Below are 17,354 nucleotides of genomic sequence, written 5' to 3'. Positions count from 1 at the left end.
AGAAAAGAGCAGAAAAATATTATCAAAGAAGTAAAGGCTGAGAATTTCTCAAATTTGATTTAAAAATCAGTAGTATTCTACACTTCTAAGGATGTAAATGGCAATTACGTTAAAAGTAAAAATAAAATCCAAACCCAGACAGATCATAGTCAAAATATTGAAAGTCAAAGATAAACAGAGCATATAGAGAAGAGCAAGAGAAAACTGACCCATCCTATAAAAGGGAGAAAATATTTAATTAACAGCTAACAATCATCAGAAAATATGGAGGCCAAAAGCACTGGCATAACATATTTCAAGTAACAAATGAAAAAAATTTCAACCAAACTTTACACCAGAATAATGATCTTATCAAAATGAAGCCCAAATAAAGACCTTCTTGGGGCCAGACATGGTAAGAGAATTTGTTGCTAAAACACCTTGGCCTCGCCTTACAAGAAACAACAGTGGGAGTTTTTTAGATGAAAGCAGACAGTAATTTGCATCTATGTGAAAACTCATGAAGTGCAGTCAGCTTCTGGAATGACTGCATGAGGAGTTTTGCTGACCCACTCTCCAGTGAAACTGGTGTAAATTATTTAAAAGAAAACAAGTAAAGTCTCTGGAAATGGTCTTAAGCGCAAACAGCAAATGAAGAAACACCTATTTGATAAATCTATGAAAATTCATAAAAAGGTAAGACTGCAGGATTTGAACCAAGATGCTCCTCCCTTGTCCCTTCCTAGATCATCAAGGTGGAGCCTCCACTCCAGACTGCTTTAGCCACGAACACAGGCCTCCTCTTCACCCAGCTCTCAGCTGGAGACTTTCCTTCCAAGGCAGAGCAGGATGTCAGCATGTCTCTTTTCACCCCTGTCTGCCTGTTGCTGGCTAATTCCTGAGTGAGGACATTCTAGAAGTGGGGCTTCCTTCTTCCACCCAACTCCCGGTTGTAGAATGGAGGCTCCCTTTTGGGTGTGGCATACCGTGAATACTACATGCCTTCGGCCTTTCCCCAGCTCATGAGGCAATGATTCCACACCAGGAGAGGCAAGCCAAGCGAACCTGATGGCACTGATGTTGCTGCACTGAGTGCTTAGATCCCACAGTTTGAGTGGCACTCAGCGAGAAGCTTGCCATTGTCCCCACCTCTGGCTCCAGAGCCCACTATCATTGACAGCCTGCATCTCAGCAGAAACAATGGGGCCAGAAGGCAGTGGGATAACATATCAAAGTGCTCAAGGAAAACCTATCAACCAAAAACCTCATACCCAGTAAAGCTATCATTCAAAATTGAAGTAACAAAAGGTTTCCAGGTAAAAAAAAAAAAAAAGAATTATTGCTAACAGATCCACATTCCAAAAACAACTAAAGGATGTCCTTTAGGCTGAAAGAAAATTATCCCAGATGGTAATTGGAATCCACATGAACAAATAAAGAACAACGGTAAAGGCAATTATTAATTATACTGTACACTATTAATGTATATTGTTATTCTCTTAACTAATTTAATAAGCAATTGTACAAAACAACGTGTATAGAAATGTAGATAATATATTGGGGGGCACATATATGTGCATTATATTTGCCATAACAGTATAATGGAAGTGGGAGGGAGCAACGTAGTAATCAGTTACAGAAATGTAGAAAGTATGGTAACAATTGTAATGACATATTGTGGAGTTTAACACATATTACACTTACAGATGTAAATATATATAACAATAAGAGCACAAAGAGGACGAAAAGGGAAGAGAGTTATATAGGAATGATATACGCATAACTCACTTTGTTGCACTTCACTTTATTACACTTTGCAGATCCTGCATGTGTACATATTGGAGGTGCGGGGCAGGCCTGACTCAACCAAGTCTATCGGCACCATTTTTCCAGTAGCATTTGCTTACTGCATGTCTCTGTCACATTTTGGTGATTCTCACAATATTTCAAACTTTTTCATTATTATTTATTTCCTATGGTGATCTGTGATCAGTGACCTTTGCTGTTACTGTTGTAATTGTTTAGGGGTGCCATGAGCTATGCCCATATGTGACAGCAAACTTTTATCAATAAATTTTGTGAGTCTTGATTGCTCTACCGACCAGCTAACCCCCTGTGTCTCTCCCTGTCCTTGGGCCTCCCCATTCCCTTAGACACAACAATCTTGAAATTAGGCCAATTAATAATCCTACAATGGCCTCTAAGTGTTCAAGTTAAAGGAAGAGTCTCATGTTTCTCACTTTCAATCAAAAGCTAGAAATTATTAATCTTACTGAGGAAGGCCTGTTGAAAGCCAGGATAGGCAGAAAGCTAGGGCTTTTGTACCAAATTATATGCCAAGTTGTGAATGCAAAGGAAATTTACTGAAGGAAATTAAAAGTGCCACTTCAGCGAACATATGAATGATAAGAGAACAAAACAGCCTTATTGCTGATGTAGAGAAAGTTTTAGTGGTCTAGATAGAAAATCAAACCAGCCACAACATTCCCTTAAGCCAACACCTAATCCAGAACCGGGCCCTAACTCTCTTCAATTCTTTGAAGGCTGAGAGAGGTGAAGAAGCTGCAGAAGAAAATTTTGAAGCTAGCAGAGGTTGGTTTATGAGGTTTAAGGACAGAAGCTGTCACAACAACATAAAAGTACAGGTAAAGCAGCAGATGCTGAGGTAGAAGCTGCAACAAGTTATGCAGAAGATCTAGCTAAGATCATTAATTAAGGTGGCTACACTAAACAGCAGATTTTCAATGTAGACAAAACAGTCGTATTCGAAAAAGATGTCATCTCAGACTTTCATAGCGAGAGAGGAGAAGTCACTGCCTTTCTTCAAAGTTTCAAAGGACAGGCTGAATCTCTTGTTAGAGTCTAATGCAGCTGGTGACTTTAAGTAGAAGCCAATGCTCATTTACCATTATGAACATCCTAGGTCCTTAAGAATGATGGTAAATCTACTCAGCCTGTGCTCTGTAAAAGGAGCAACGAAGCCTGGATGACAGCACATCTGTTTACAACATGGCTTTCTAAATATTTTAAGCCCACTGTTAAAACGTACTGCTCAGAAAAAAAGATTCCTTTCAAAATATTACTGCTCATGGACAATGCACCTGGTCACCCAAGAGCTCTGATGGAGATGTGCATGACGTTAATGTTCAGTTTTGCCTGCCAACACAACTTTTATTCTACACCCTATGGAACAAGGAACAATTTTGACTTCCAAGAAATACATTTAGTAAGGCTATAGCTGTTATAGATGGTGATTCCTCTGAGGGATCTGGGCAAAGTAAATTGATAAGCTTCTAGAAAGGATTCACCATTCTAGATGCTGTTAAGAACATTCATGATTCACGGGAAGAAGTCAAAATATCAACAATAACAGAAGTGGATGAAATTCATTCAAACCCTCCTGGATGACTTTGAGGGGTTCAAGACTTCAGTGGAGGAAGTAGCTGCCGATGTGGTAGAAATAGGAAGAGAACTAGAATGAGAAGTGGAGCCTGAAGAAGTGACTGACATGCTGTGATCTCAAGATAAAACTTTAATAGATGAGGAGTTGCTTCTTATGGTTGAGCGAAAAAAGAGGTTTCTTGAGATGGAATGTATTCCTGATGAAGATGCTGTGAAAACTGTTGAACTGACAAAAGATTTAGAATATTACGTAAACTTAGTTGATAAAACAGCAGCAGGGTTGGAGAAGATCGACTCCAATTTTGAAAGAAGTTCTCTTGCGCTTAAAATGCTTTGAAACACCATCACATGCTACAGAGATATCATTCGTGAAAGGAAGAGTCAATTGATGTGGCAAACTTCATTGTTATCTTATTTTAAGAAATTGCTGGGGCTGGCCCCATGGCTGAGTGGTTAAGTTCTTGTCCTCTGCTTCAGTGGCCCAGGGTTTTGCCATTTCTGATCCTTGGCCCAGACATGGCACCACTCCTCAGGCCATGCTGTGGCAGTGTCCCACATATCACAACTAGAAGGACCCACAACTAGAAAATATATATATATATATATACGGGGGGGGGGGGGATTTGGGGAGAAAAAGCAGAAAAAAAGAAAAAACAAGGAAAGAAGATTGGCAATAGTTGTGAGCTCAGGTGCCAATCTTTAAAAAGAAAAAAGAAAAGAAATTGCCACAGCCACCCCAACCCTCAGTGACCACCACCCTGATCAGTCAGCAGCCATTGACACTGGGGCCTGACTCTCTTCCATCAAAAAGATAAGGATTCCCTGGAGGCTCGGAGGATGGTTACCATTTTTTAGCAATAAAGTATTTTCTGTGTGTGTGTGCGTGTGCGTGTGTGTAGGGAAGATTGTCCCTGAGCTAATTTCTGTTGCCAATCTTCCTCTTTTTGCTTGAGGAAGACTGTCGCCGAGCTAACATCTGTGCCAGTCTTCCCCTATTTTATGTGGGGGTGCCACCACAGTGCGGCTTGATGAGTGGTGCTGGGTCTGTGCCCAGGATTCGAACCTACAAACCCATGTACCATGGGGTACCAAATCAGAGCCCGCGAACTTAACCACTACACTACTAGGCCAGCCCCAGCAATAAAGTATTTTTAATTAAGGTATGTACATTGTTTTTTTAGACATAATGCTATTGTACTCTATAAAATACAATAGTGTGTAAACATAACTTTCCTATGCACTGGGAAAGCAAAAATTTTGCGTGACCCCCTTTATTGTAATTTTTGCCTTATTGTGGTGGTCTGGAACCAAACCTGCAATATCTCCAACATACGCCCATAATTATAAAAGTTATATTAAATTAAACACTGTTAATTGATTTCAGTATTTGCAAACAAGTCAGGATTAGCTCATACAACTAAAGCTAACAGAAGTGCAGGTTCCAGGGTAAAGTTTGAGGATATTTTCTCTAGTTTAACAGAAATAGAGCAGTTGTGTACTGTGTATATGATTACTAGATTAGGAGCAAAACAGTAGTTGCTGGTATACTGACACTATTTCCATAAGTCAAAAGAGCAAATGTTCACTATTTTCCTCTCTCCTACATGCCCTGAAAACACACGATATGACCAGAGGTGATGCCATTGGATGCACAGATTGGACTGTGTCTCCTGTTGCAGCCACATGGGGGCCTGTGTATTTCTTACAATCAGTGTGTAAAACGCAGACGACAAAGAAATAATCAGAGAGGACACAACTGAAAATGACATTCTTATTATGTTACTATGAAATGTCAAACATAAAAACTATGATAAATAATTTATATGGCTTTATTATAGGTCCATAACAAAGCAAACATCCCTTTAAACAGAAACCAAGTTAAAAAATAAAACACTTTCTGAATCTTTGTAGGCCTCCCTATCAGATTCTTCCCTTAATTTACATCCACCTCCCATCTCAGAGGGAATCATTCAATTCATTTTTCTATTTATTATTCACTTGCTTTTCTTCATAGTTTATCACATATGTAATTATTCATAAAACTACTTATTACTTAATTTGGGATATTTTTGAAATTTATATGCAGAATCATTTTAACTCATTCTGATTTCATATGGCAAGTATAGATTACTTTCATTGAAAGCTTTTATAATTTTTTATTGAAATAAGATAATTTTCAAAATTTTAACACATTGGTATGGTAAACCAATGTATATCTAATCTAAATTAATCATAGATTGCTAGTAAAAGAAATTGTCATAATTTGGCGCACTTTTATACACAGCCCTATTTTGCAAGAAAAGATTTTATTTAGGATTTTTGGATCTATGTTTGAGAGTGACATGATGTTCCATTGTAAAAGTCTGAGTCAGATGATAGTCTAATAATCGTTGTTTCGTTCTGACTGATCTTAAGGCCACTTTTTTGTATTTATTGATTTGTAGTTCTCTTGTAATGTGTGTAGGTGTGGATTCCTAAATATAATTCTCCTAGTTAAAAGGCAGTGGGATCCTTAAATATATTCATAATAGTCAAAAAGTGGAAACAACTCAGAGCTAACCCAGTGACAAAACAGTTAAGTTCCTGTGTTCTGCTTTAGCAACCCAGAGTTCACCTGGTAGTATCCTGGGTGCGGTCCTACACACTGCTCACCAAGCCATGCTGTGGCAGGTGACCCACATATAAAATAGAGGGAGATGGGCACAGATGTGAGCTCAGGGCCAATCTTTCTCAGCAAAAGGAGGAGGATTGGCAGCAGATGTTAGCTCGGAGCTAATCTTCCTGAAAAACAAAAAAGTGGAAACAAGCCAAATGTCCGACAGTTGATGAATGGATGGATAAATAAACGTGGTATGTCAATCAATGGAATATTATTCAACAGTAAAAAGAAATGAATTCCTTATAAGAGCTAAAACATGGATGAACCTTGAAAATATTATACAAAGTGAAAGAAGCCAGTAACAAAGGCGACATATTGAATGATTCCATTTATATGAAATGCCTGGAAAAGGCAAAATTATAGAGGCAGAAAGTAAGTTAGTGGTTCGATGGAGTGTGAGGTGTGGCAAATGGTAATTAACAGTAAATGGGCATTTGGAATCTCATTGTGTTGATAAAAATGTTCTAAAATTGAATTATGGTGATTGTTTCACTACTTGGTAAATTTAAATTAAAAAAATTCTTGGAGTCTACATTTTTATTGAGTAAGTTACATGGTATATAAAATATGCTTCAGTAAGTTTATTTTTTAAGAAACATACACCATCAGCAGTGAGTAAAACGATATTTTAAAAAATGCATTGATTTCCAGGTAGCACAAAGTTAATGGGCTAAAGCTTTCTGTGAATCATCCTAACACTATAGTAATTAACAAGAAGATCTAATAAAACTACATCAATCATTTGTACTCAGCATAATTAGAGGACTGAAAAAAACACTAACTTCTCTTTTCCTATATGTACAAAGATATCATCAAATTTTAGGAGGATTATTCTGTGAACTCTCAGCGCAGGCAAGGAGCAACGAGCAAGTCTTCTCGCAAAGAGCAAGTTTGTGGAGGGAGAGCACGGGGTGGAAGAGAGGCCATAGAAGAAAAAAGAAAAGCTGCAAAGAGAGAAGGGAACTGGGAACCTAAGACTGAGCTAAAATCTCCTGAAAAAGAGAAAGCCCATCATTCCTGCAAAAAAAGTCTAAAAGACCCAGTAGAAAAGGACATGTTTACAGGGAAGAAAATTAAAAGTAGATGAGTGTCAAGGTTGAAGTCTCAAAAGGTATCACTTCTCAGTGAAAAGAAAATAAAAAATTAGGAACAGTCAGGTGGACACAGGCATCCTTCAGAGACAGTATACTGAATAAAAGAAGCAAATGGGGGATCTTTAGAATAATAATGCAATACGAAAGAGAACTAAACAGTATTAAATCATAGAACACACGCACACACATGCGCGGGCGCACGCACACCCCCATACATCACCTCCTAGAAGTAACCACAATTTGCTCTACTGACAGAAGAGGGCGCTCTACCACTAGGAACACCGTAAAACCGCCGCTGGCAGCCAACAGCGTCCACAAAAGCATACGGAAAATAGTTGTCTTCATCTATGCAAGACTTGTATAAGAAGAAGAGAATTGAGAATCAACTCCTGGAGTCAAAATAAGAGATTATTGGGAAAACTTGTAAAAGGACTGATTGTGAGCATTTAATATGTTTAATTTTTATTGGATACTAAAAATCAGGAGGAGAAAATATGAAAGAATATATAAATTTTACATACTATGAAAAAGTAAAAAAAGAGGAATTTATAAATCAAAGAAAGAAAAGATAGAGAAAAGAGTATAGTGACTTCACTGATTGTGTATACAGAATAGATCAGATGGAAAAGATACCATGAAACACTGGCAAGGCAGACACTAAATAGAAAAATTAAAAAAAAAAAAACCAACGCAGAGAGCTATGAGATTTTCAAAGGTATAAATAGAAGAGTAATTACCAGACAAAAATGAAATTTTTCTAAAGATTTGCATGGCAGACACCATAAGCAAGTTACAATATCAATAATGACTGTAAAATATTGATAAATGTACAAAAGATGTTCAATTTCACGTATACTGAGAAAAATACAAATAAAAATCTGCACTCTCCATCCAAGATCTGAAGAAATTAAAAAACCTTGAAGGCACATTCTGTTGGAAAGGCTGTGGAGACCAAGGCCCTCTCATCATTGTTAATGGGAATGCAAACTACTACAACCCTTATGGAGGACTCTTTTTCCCGTATGGTAAAAATCATATCAAAACCTAAAAAAACTAGATAAACTTTTCTATTTCATCCTAGCATTCTCACAGCTAGAAACCAACTTGGAAAAGACATTGGTAGACTTCCACTTTCTGGTTCCATACGTAAGGAGCTAGGAAGTCACCACTCATCCTAACAACAAGTAAAAAGCTGAAGACTGAATAATCAATAACTCTTTTTAGATCCATAAGAGAGGTGGGGCATGGGGAAGATTGCTGCCCCCAAGACTGGAGAAACAGACTGGTGACCGCAGACACTCGCGCTTCTGGAGCAGACACTCACAAGCAGAAACCAGCACACAAAACGGCCTGAGGAAGAAATCCTGACCTGTAATTGACGGACTGAGGGAGGCTCCGTGTGGACAAGTCTAAGAGTTCAAAACTACAGGGGACCCAGTCATAGGGAAGCCCCCACAATATTGTGAGATGTACCTCCAGGAGCTTCACCAAGTTCCAATAGTAAATACTGGAGAAGAATCTCCTCATGCTTCCAGCAGGAAGATGAGAAAAGGAACCATTTAGAAATACACTAGAGTACTCTGTTCTTCTTAACAAGGTCTGCCCTCAGGAGAAACTACTTAACCAGAGCCTCAGCTGAGGATGTTAGCAGAGCCTAACTAACTTGAGAGAGATGGTGAGAGAACCAACTCTAACCCATGCCAGACATCCAGTCCCACGTAAAGGAAGAGGAAATACTGAGAAACGCTTGTGAAGTTCACGGTCCAAAGGCATATGCTCACTAAAAGGCTGAGACCTAACTATAGGACCATAGAATGCTGCTCCTTTCTCCACATCTTACCATGACATTACTAAAGACCAATTTGCAGCAGTTACTTTTACGTGGTACATCATGTCCAGCTATCACAAGAACATCACAAGACATACCAAAAGGCAAAAAAAGACCATTTGAAGAGACAGAACAAGCATCACAACCAGACGTGGCACTGACACTTGAATTATCAGACCAGGAATTTAAAACAAATATGATTAAAATGCTAAGGACCCTGATTCAAGAACAGATGGACAATGTTAGCAGATAGAGGGAAATTCAGAGAAAGAACTAGAAAGAAAGGCTAGAGATAGAAATATTCTAACATAAATGAAGAATGTCTTTGATTAACATATTAGTAGATTCACATGGCTAAGGAAGGAAATTCTGAGCTAGAGGATATATCAGTAAAAGTCTCCAAAACTGAAAAGTAATGAGAACAAAGACTAAAAAAGAGGAACATGAATATCCAAGGACTGTGGGATATATACAAAAGTTCTAACATACACATGACAATATCAGAAGGAGGAGAAAGAAAGAAAGGCACACAAGAAATATTTGAAATAGCAATGACTAAGAATTTTCCTAAAATAATGCCTGACATGAAACCACAGATTCTGAAAGCTTAGAGAAGATTAATCAGATAAGTATTATATATATACTATATATATAAATAGGCATATTATACACACGTAGGCATATTATTTTCAAACAACAGATCAAAGATAAAGTTCTAAAGCCAGAAAAAAATGCCCTTACCTTACTTATAGTGGAACAAACATAAGAATTACATCTGCCCTATCCTCAGAAACCATGCAATCAAAAGAGAGAGGAATGAAAGTGTTATGAGAAAGAATCACCAACCTAGAATTCTGTATCTTGCAAAATTATCCTTCAAAAGTAAAAGAGAGTATATGCCAACAAATTGAACAACCTAGAAGAAATGGACAACTTCCTAGACTCCTACAACCTCCCCAAACTGAATCAGGAAGAAATGGAGAATCTGAATAGGCCAATCACAAGTAAGGAAATAGAAACGGTAATCAAAAACCTCCCCAAAAATAAGAGTCCAGGACCAGACGGTTTCTCTGGAGAATTCTACCAAACATTCAAAGAAGACTTAATACCTATTCTTCTCAAACTATTCCAGAAAATTGAGGAAGATGGAGTACTCCCTAACACATTCTATGAAGCCAACATCACTCTGATCCCAAAACCTGACAAGGACAACTACAGGCCAATATCACTGATGAACATAGATGCAAAAATCCTCAGCAAAATTTTGGCAAACCCAATACAGCAATACATCAAAAAGATTATACACCATGATCAAGTGGGATTTATACCAGGGACACAGGGATGGTTCAACATCCAGAAGTCAATCAACGTGATACACTACATCAACAAAATGAAAAGCAAAAACCACATGATCATCTCAATAGATGCAGAGAAATCATTCGACAAGATCCAACATCCATTTATGATAAAACCCTCAATAAAATGGGTATAGAAGGAAAGTACCTAAACATAATAAAGGCCATATATGACAAACCCACAGCCAACATCATACTCAATGGACAAAAACTGAAAGCTATCCATCTGAGGACAGAAACAAGACAAGGGTGCCCACTTTCACCACTCCTATTCAACGTAGTACTGGAGGTGTTGGCCAGAGCAATTTGGCAGGAAGAAGAAATAAAAGGAATCGAAACAGGCAGTGAAGAAGTAAAACTCTCGCTGTTTGCAGATGACATGATCTTATATATAGAAAACCCCAAAGAATTCATAGAAAAACTATTAGAAATAATCAACAACTACAGCAAAGTAGCAGGGTATAAAATCAACATACATAAATCAGTAGCCTTTCTATACACTAACAATGAACTAACAGAAAAAGAACTCAAGGACTCAATCCCATTCACAATTGCAACGAAAAGAATAAAATACCTTGGGATAAACTTAACCAAGGAAGTGAAGGATCTATACAATGAAAACTACAAGACTTTCTTGAAAGAAATTGACAACGACATAAAGAGATGGAAAGACATTCCATGCACATGGATTGGAAGAATAAACATAGGTAAAATGTCCATACTACCTAAAGCAATCTACAGATTCAATGCTATCCCAATCAGAATCCCAAGAACATTCTTTACAGAAATTGAACAAAGAATCCTAAAATTCATATGGGGCAACAAAAGACCGCGAATTGCTAAAGCAATCCTGAGCAAGAAAAACAAAGCTGGCGGAATCACAATCCCCGATTTCAAAACATACTACAAAGCTACAGTGATCAAAACAGCATGGTACTGGTACAAAAACAGGTCCACAGATCAGTGGAACAGAATTGAAAGCCCAGAGATAAAACCACACATCTACGGACAGCTAATCTTCAACAAAGGAGCAGAGGGTCTACAATGGAGAAAAGAAAGTCTCTTCAACAAATGGAGCTGGGAAAACTGGACAGCCACATGCAAAAGATTGAAAATTGACCATTCTTTTTCACCACACACCAAAATAAACTCAAAATGGATAAAAGACCTAAAGATTAGGCCGGAAACAATAAGTCTTCTAGAAGAGAATATAGGCAGTACACTCTTTGACATCAGTTTCAAAAGAATCTTTTCGGACCCTATAACTCCTCAGTTGAGGGAAACAATAGAAAGAATAAACAAATGGGACTTCATCAGACTAAAGAGCTTCTTCAAGGCAAGGGAAAACAGGATTGAAACAAAAAACAGCTCACTAATTGGGAAAAAATATTTACAAGCCACTTATCCGACAAAGGGTTAATCTCCATAATATACAAAGAACTCACACGGCTTAACAACAAAAAAACAAACAACCCGATCAAAAAATGGGCAGAGGACATGAACAGACATTTCTCAAAAGAAGATATGAATATGGCCAATAGACACATGAAAAGATGTTCATCATCGCTAATCATCAGGGAAATGCAAATCAAACTACACTAAGGTATCACCTTACACTCGTTAGATTGGCAAAAACATCCAAAACCAAGAGCGACAAATGTTGGAGAGGTTGTGGAGAAAAAGGAACCCTCATACACTGTTGGTGGGAATGCAAACTGGTACAGCCACTATGGAAAACAGTATGGAGATTTCTCAAAAAGTTAAAAATGGAAATACCCTATGACCCAGCCATCCCATTACTGGGTATCTATCCTAAGAACCTGAAATCAGAAATCCCAAGAGTTCCTTGCACCCCTATGTTCATGGCAGCATTATTTACAATAGCCAAGACGTGGAACCAACCTACATGCCCAGAAAGTGATGACTGGATAAAGAAGATATGGTATATATACACAATGGAATACTACTCAGCCATAAAAAAAGACAAAATAGGCCCATTCGCAGCAACGTGGATGGACCTCGAGGGTATTATGTTAAGCGAAATAAGCCAGTCAGAGAAAGACGAACTCTATATGACTCCACTCATAGGTGGAAGTTAACATATTGACAAGGAGATCTGATCGGTGGTTACCAGGGAAAAAGGGGGGTGGGGGAGGGCACAAAGGGGGAAGTGGTGTACCCACAACATGACTAACAATAATGTACAACTGAAATCTCACAATGTTGTAATCTATCATAACATTAATAAAAAATAAAATTAAAAAAAGTAAAAGAGAAATAAAGACTTTCTCTGACAAAAACTGGGCGATTTGTCAACATTAAACTTGAATTACAAGAAATGTTAAAAGAAGTTCTTTAGAGAGAAAGAAAATAATGTAGGTCAGAAGTTCAGGTCTACATAAAGAAAGAAAGAACATTGAAGAGAGAACAAGCAAGGATGAAACAAAAAGTTTTATTGTTATTTTTCTTAATTGACCTAACAGATAACAGTTTGTTCAAAGTGATAATACCAAAAATGTATTTGGTTAGGTATGCTACGTGGTATATGTATATATCAGCTATATATGCTATGTACATAGCATACATATATATGCTTATGAATGCTTATATATGAGTGAAATGAATGACAGCAATGATACAAGGGGAGGGTGGAAGGAATTAGGATTATTTTGTTATTATAACATACACACACTATCCATGAATTAGTAAAGCTTTATTTGAAAATTGGCATAGAGTTGTTGTAAATATTTGTGGCAAACCTCAACACAGCTAGTAAAAAAAAGGTAAAAAAGACGTATAACTGATATGCTTAGAAAAGAGAGAAAACAGTCCTATAAAGTGGTCAATTCAAACCACAAAAGGCAGAAAAAGAGTGGAAGACAAAAGTAGAAACAAAGAACAAGGGCAATAAATTGTAGATATTAATGCAATGATATCAATAGTACTTTGAATCCCTATGAATGATCTTTGAATAAGCAATGGTCTACTTAAATAAACTTGAATAATCAATGGTATAAATTATTATTTAGTCATTATTTATTTGGTCTAAAAGTGAAAAACAGAGGTTATCAGAGTGCATTAAAAACATGACCCAATCATATGCTGTTTACAAGAAACTCATTCTCAATTAAAGCTAGATATAGGTTAAAAGTAAATGGAAGGAGAAAACTATACAATGCTCAAACTAATCAAAAAAAGCAGAAGTAGCTATATTAATTTCAGAAACAGTCTACTTCAAAGTGAGGTAAGTTATCGGGGATGAAGAAGGACATTACATGATGGTAAAGCAATCAGTTCTCTCAAAACACCTAACAATCCTTAACGTGTTTGCACATAACAAAGGAGGTTTAAACTAAATGAGGGAGATACTGACAGAACTGCAATGAGAAACAGATGGTTCCACTATCATAATTGGAGACTTCAACACCCCTCAATAAGAAACGGACTTTTCCAGCAGGCAGAAAATCAGTAAGGACATAGATTAACTCAACAACACCATCAATCAAGTGGATATAATGGACATCTTTAGATTGCTTCATCCAACAATAGTAGAATACACATTCTTCCTAAGCTCACGTGGAACGTTCTCCAAGATGGAACACAGACTGGGCCATAAAGCACACCTTCACAAATTTAAAAGAATAAAAACCATACAATGTCTATTCTCAGGCCACAGTAAAATTATACTAGAAGTCAATAACAAAAAGATAACTGGAAAACACTAAAATACAGGAAGAGTAAGAGAGACACTTCTAAATAAAACATAGATCAAAGAAGTCTCAAGAGAAATTTTAAAATATCTTTAAATAAAAATGAACATGCAACCTTTCAAAAATTGTGGACGCACCAAAAGTAGCGCTTAGAAGGAATTTTTTAGCATTGAATGCATGTATTTGAAAAGAGGAATGTAAAGTCAATCATCCTAATTTCCACCTTGGGAAATTAGGAAAAGAAGAGGAACTTCCATAAAAGTGAGCAGAAGCAAAGAAATAATAAGAATTAGAAGAAATCAATGAAATTGAAAACAAGAAACCTAAGGAGAAAATGAATGAAATCAAAAGCTGGCTCTTTGAAAAGGATGATGAAATTGTTAAGCCTCTAGCCAGACTAAGAAAAAAGTGAGAGGGCACAAATTACTAATATGAGAAATGAAAGTGGAGACTGCTATAGATCCCACTGGCATCAAAAGGACAATAAAAAAAATTCTATTAGCAGCTTACAGCCCAGAAATTTGGTAACCTAGATGGAATGGAAAAATTCCTTGAAAGGACCAGTATGCCAAAATTCACACAAAAAGAAATAGATGTTCTGAATAGGCGTATGTCAGTTAAAGAAATTGAATCAATAATTAATAACCTTCCAAAACAGATAACACTAGGTCCAGATGTTTTCTCTGACGAATTATACAAAACATTAAAGAAAGAAATTATACCAATTCTCTACAATCTCTTTCAGAGGATAGGAGCAGTGAGAATACTTCCTAACTCATTTGATAAGATCAGCATTACCCTAACAGTAGAAGCAGTAAAAGGCATCACAAGAAAAGAAAACTACAGACTCATATCTCTCATTGGCATACATGCAAAAACCTGTAACAAAATATTAGCAAACCCATCCTACAATGTCTAAAAAGAATTATACTCCACGACCAAGTGACATTTATCCCAGGAATGCAAGGATGGTTCAACACTCAATTAATCCATCACATGATCATATCAAAAGTTACAGTAAAAACTATTTGACAAAAGCAAACACTCATTCACAACAAAAACTGTCAGTAAACTAAGAATTGAGAGGGCCTTCCTCAACTTGGTAAAGAATGCCTACAAAACCCCTACAGTTATGATCATAATTAATGGTGAGAAAATTATCCCACTCATCAGGTACAAGGCTAGGGTGTTCCTTTCACCACTCCTTTTCAACATCGCACTGGAATTTCTAGCCAGTATAATAAAACAAGAAAAGGAAATAAAATACACAGAAATTGGGAAGGAAGGAATAAAACTCTCTTTGCAGGTGACATCATCAGCTATATAGAAAATACAAAAGAATTGACAAGAATAACACCTGGAACTAATAAGTTATTACAGAAAAGTTGCAGAATACTAAGTGTGTTAGCAAAAGTCAATTGCTTTCCTATATATCATCAATGAACAAGTGAATTTTGAAATTAAAAACACAATATCATTCACATTAGCACCAAGCATATTGAAATACTTAAGTATAAATCAAACAAAATATGTACAAAACCTGTATGAGGAAAACTACAGAACTCTTATTAATGAAATTGAAGAACGACATAAATAGATAGATATTACATGTTCATGAACAGGAAGACTCAATATTGTCCAGAGTCAATTATTCCCAATTTGACCAGAAGATTCGATGCAATCCCAATCCAAATTCTAGCGTTATTTTGTGAATATTGATATTCTAAAATTCATTTGGAGAGGCAAAAGGCCCAGGATAGCCAACATAGTATTGAAAGAGAAGAACAAAGTTGGAGGATTCACATGTTCAAATTTTAACACAGACTACATATCTAGAGTGATAAAGAAAAACAGTGTGGTACTGGCATGAGTATTAGACATATGGAACAATGGGATGCAATAGAAAGTTGAAGTAAATTCATTCATATTGTTCAATTGACTTTTCAAGAGAAATTTTTTAGAGTAGTTTTAGGCTTGCCACAAGATTGAGGAGGTACCGAGATTTCCCATACACTTCCTGCTCCACGGTGTATAGTTTCCCCATGAATAACATCACTCACCAGAAGGCTACATTTTTTTTTACCAAGGATGAATCTGCATTGACATGTCATAACCATCCGAAGTTCACAGTTTACCCTATGATTCACTTTTGATGTTGTACATTCTATGGGTGTGAACAAAAGTTTAATGAAATATGTCCATCATTATATTGTCATACAGAATATTTTCACTGCCCTAAAAATCTCTGTGCTCTGCCCATTCATGTCTCTCCCTCAGCCTGCACTCTACCCCTAGCAATCACTGATTTTTTCATTTGTCTCCATAATTTTGCCTTTTCCAGAATGACATACACTTGGAATCATACAGTTTATCACCTTTCAGATAGGCTTTTTTCACCTAATAGTATGCACTGGAGTTTCCTTCTTGCCATTTTATGGCTTGATAGCTCATTTCTTTTTATGGCTGAATAATATTCCATTGTCTGGATGTACCACAGTTTATCCATTCACCTACTGAAGGACATCTTGTTTGCTCCCAGGTTTTCACAATTATGAATAAAGCTACTGCATTAATAAAGGTTTTTGTGTGGACATAAAACTCATTTGGTTAAAGATCAAGCAGCACAATTGCTGGATTATATGGTAAGAGTATATTTAATTTTGTAAGAAACCACGAAACTGTCTTCCAAAGCAGTTTTGTCATTTTGCATTCCCATCAGCAGTGTATGAGAGTTCCTGTTGCTCCACATCTGCTCTGACAATGATGTGGTTAGTCTTCCTGATTTTAGCCATTCTAATAAATCTGTACTGGTATCTCATTTTTTTTTTTTTTTTTGATGAGGATGATTGTTCCTGAGCTAACATCTGTTGCTGTCTTTCTCTATTCTTTTCCGTGAGATGCTGCCACAGTGTGGCTTGATGAGCAATGTGTCAGTCTGCACCATGGATCAAACCCATGAACCATGGGCCACCGAAGTGCAAACTTGACCACTATGCTACCCGGCCAGCACTATGTCATTGTTTTTTTAATTTGAATTTCCCGGATGACATACGATATGGAATATCTTTTCATATGCTTCCTGCCATCGGTATATCTTCTTTGGGGAGGTGTCTGTTAAGGTATTTGGCACATTTTTTATCAGGTAATTTCTTTTCTTATTGTTGGCTTTTAAGAGTTTTTTGTATATCTTGGATAAGGGTCCTTTAAAAGCGGTGTCTTTTGCAAATGTTTCTCCCAGTCTGGGGCTTGTCTTCTTGTTCTCTTGATATGGTCTTTCACAGAACAGAAGGTTTTAATTTTAATGAATCCATTTTACCAATCTTTTCT

This window comes from Equus caballus, chromosome 14, assembly GCF_041296265.1.
Source record: "Equus caballus isolate H_3958 breed thoroughbred chromosome 14, TB-T2T, whole genome shotgun sequence".
Lineage (NCBI taxonomy): Eukaryota > Metazoa > Chordata > Mammalia > Perissodactyla > Equidae > Equus > Equus caballus.
The sequence above is the reverse complement of the archived record's forward strand: the minus strand, read 5'-3'. Positions refer to the sequence as shown.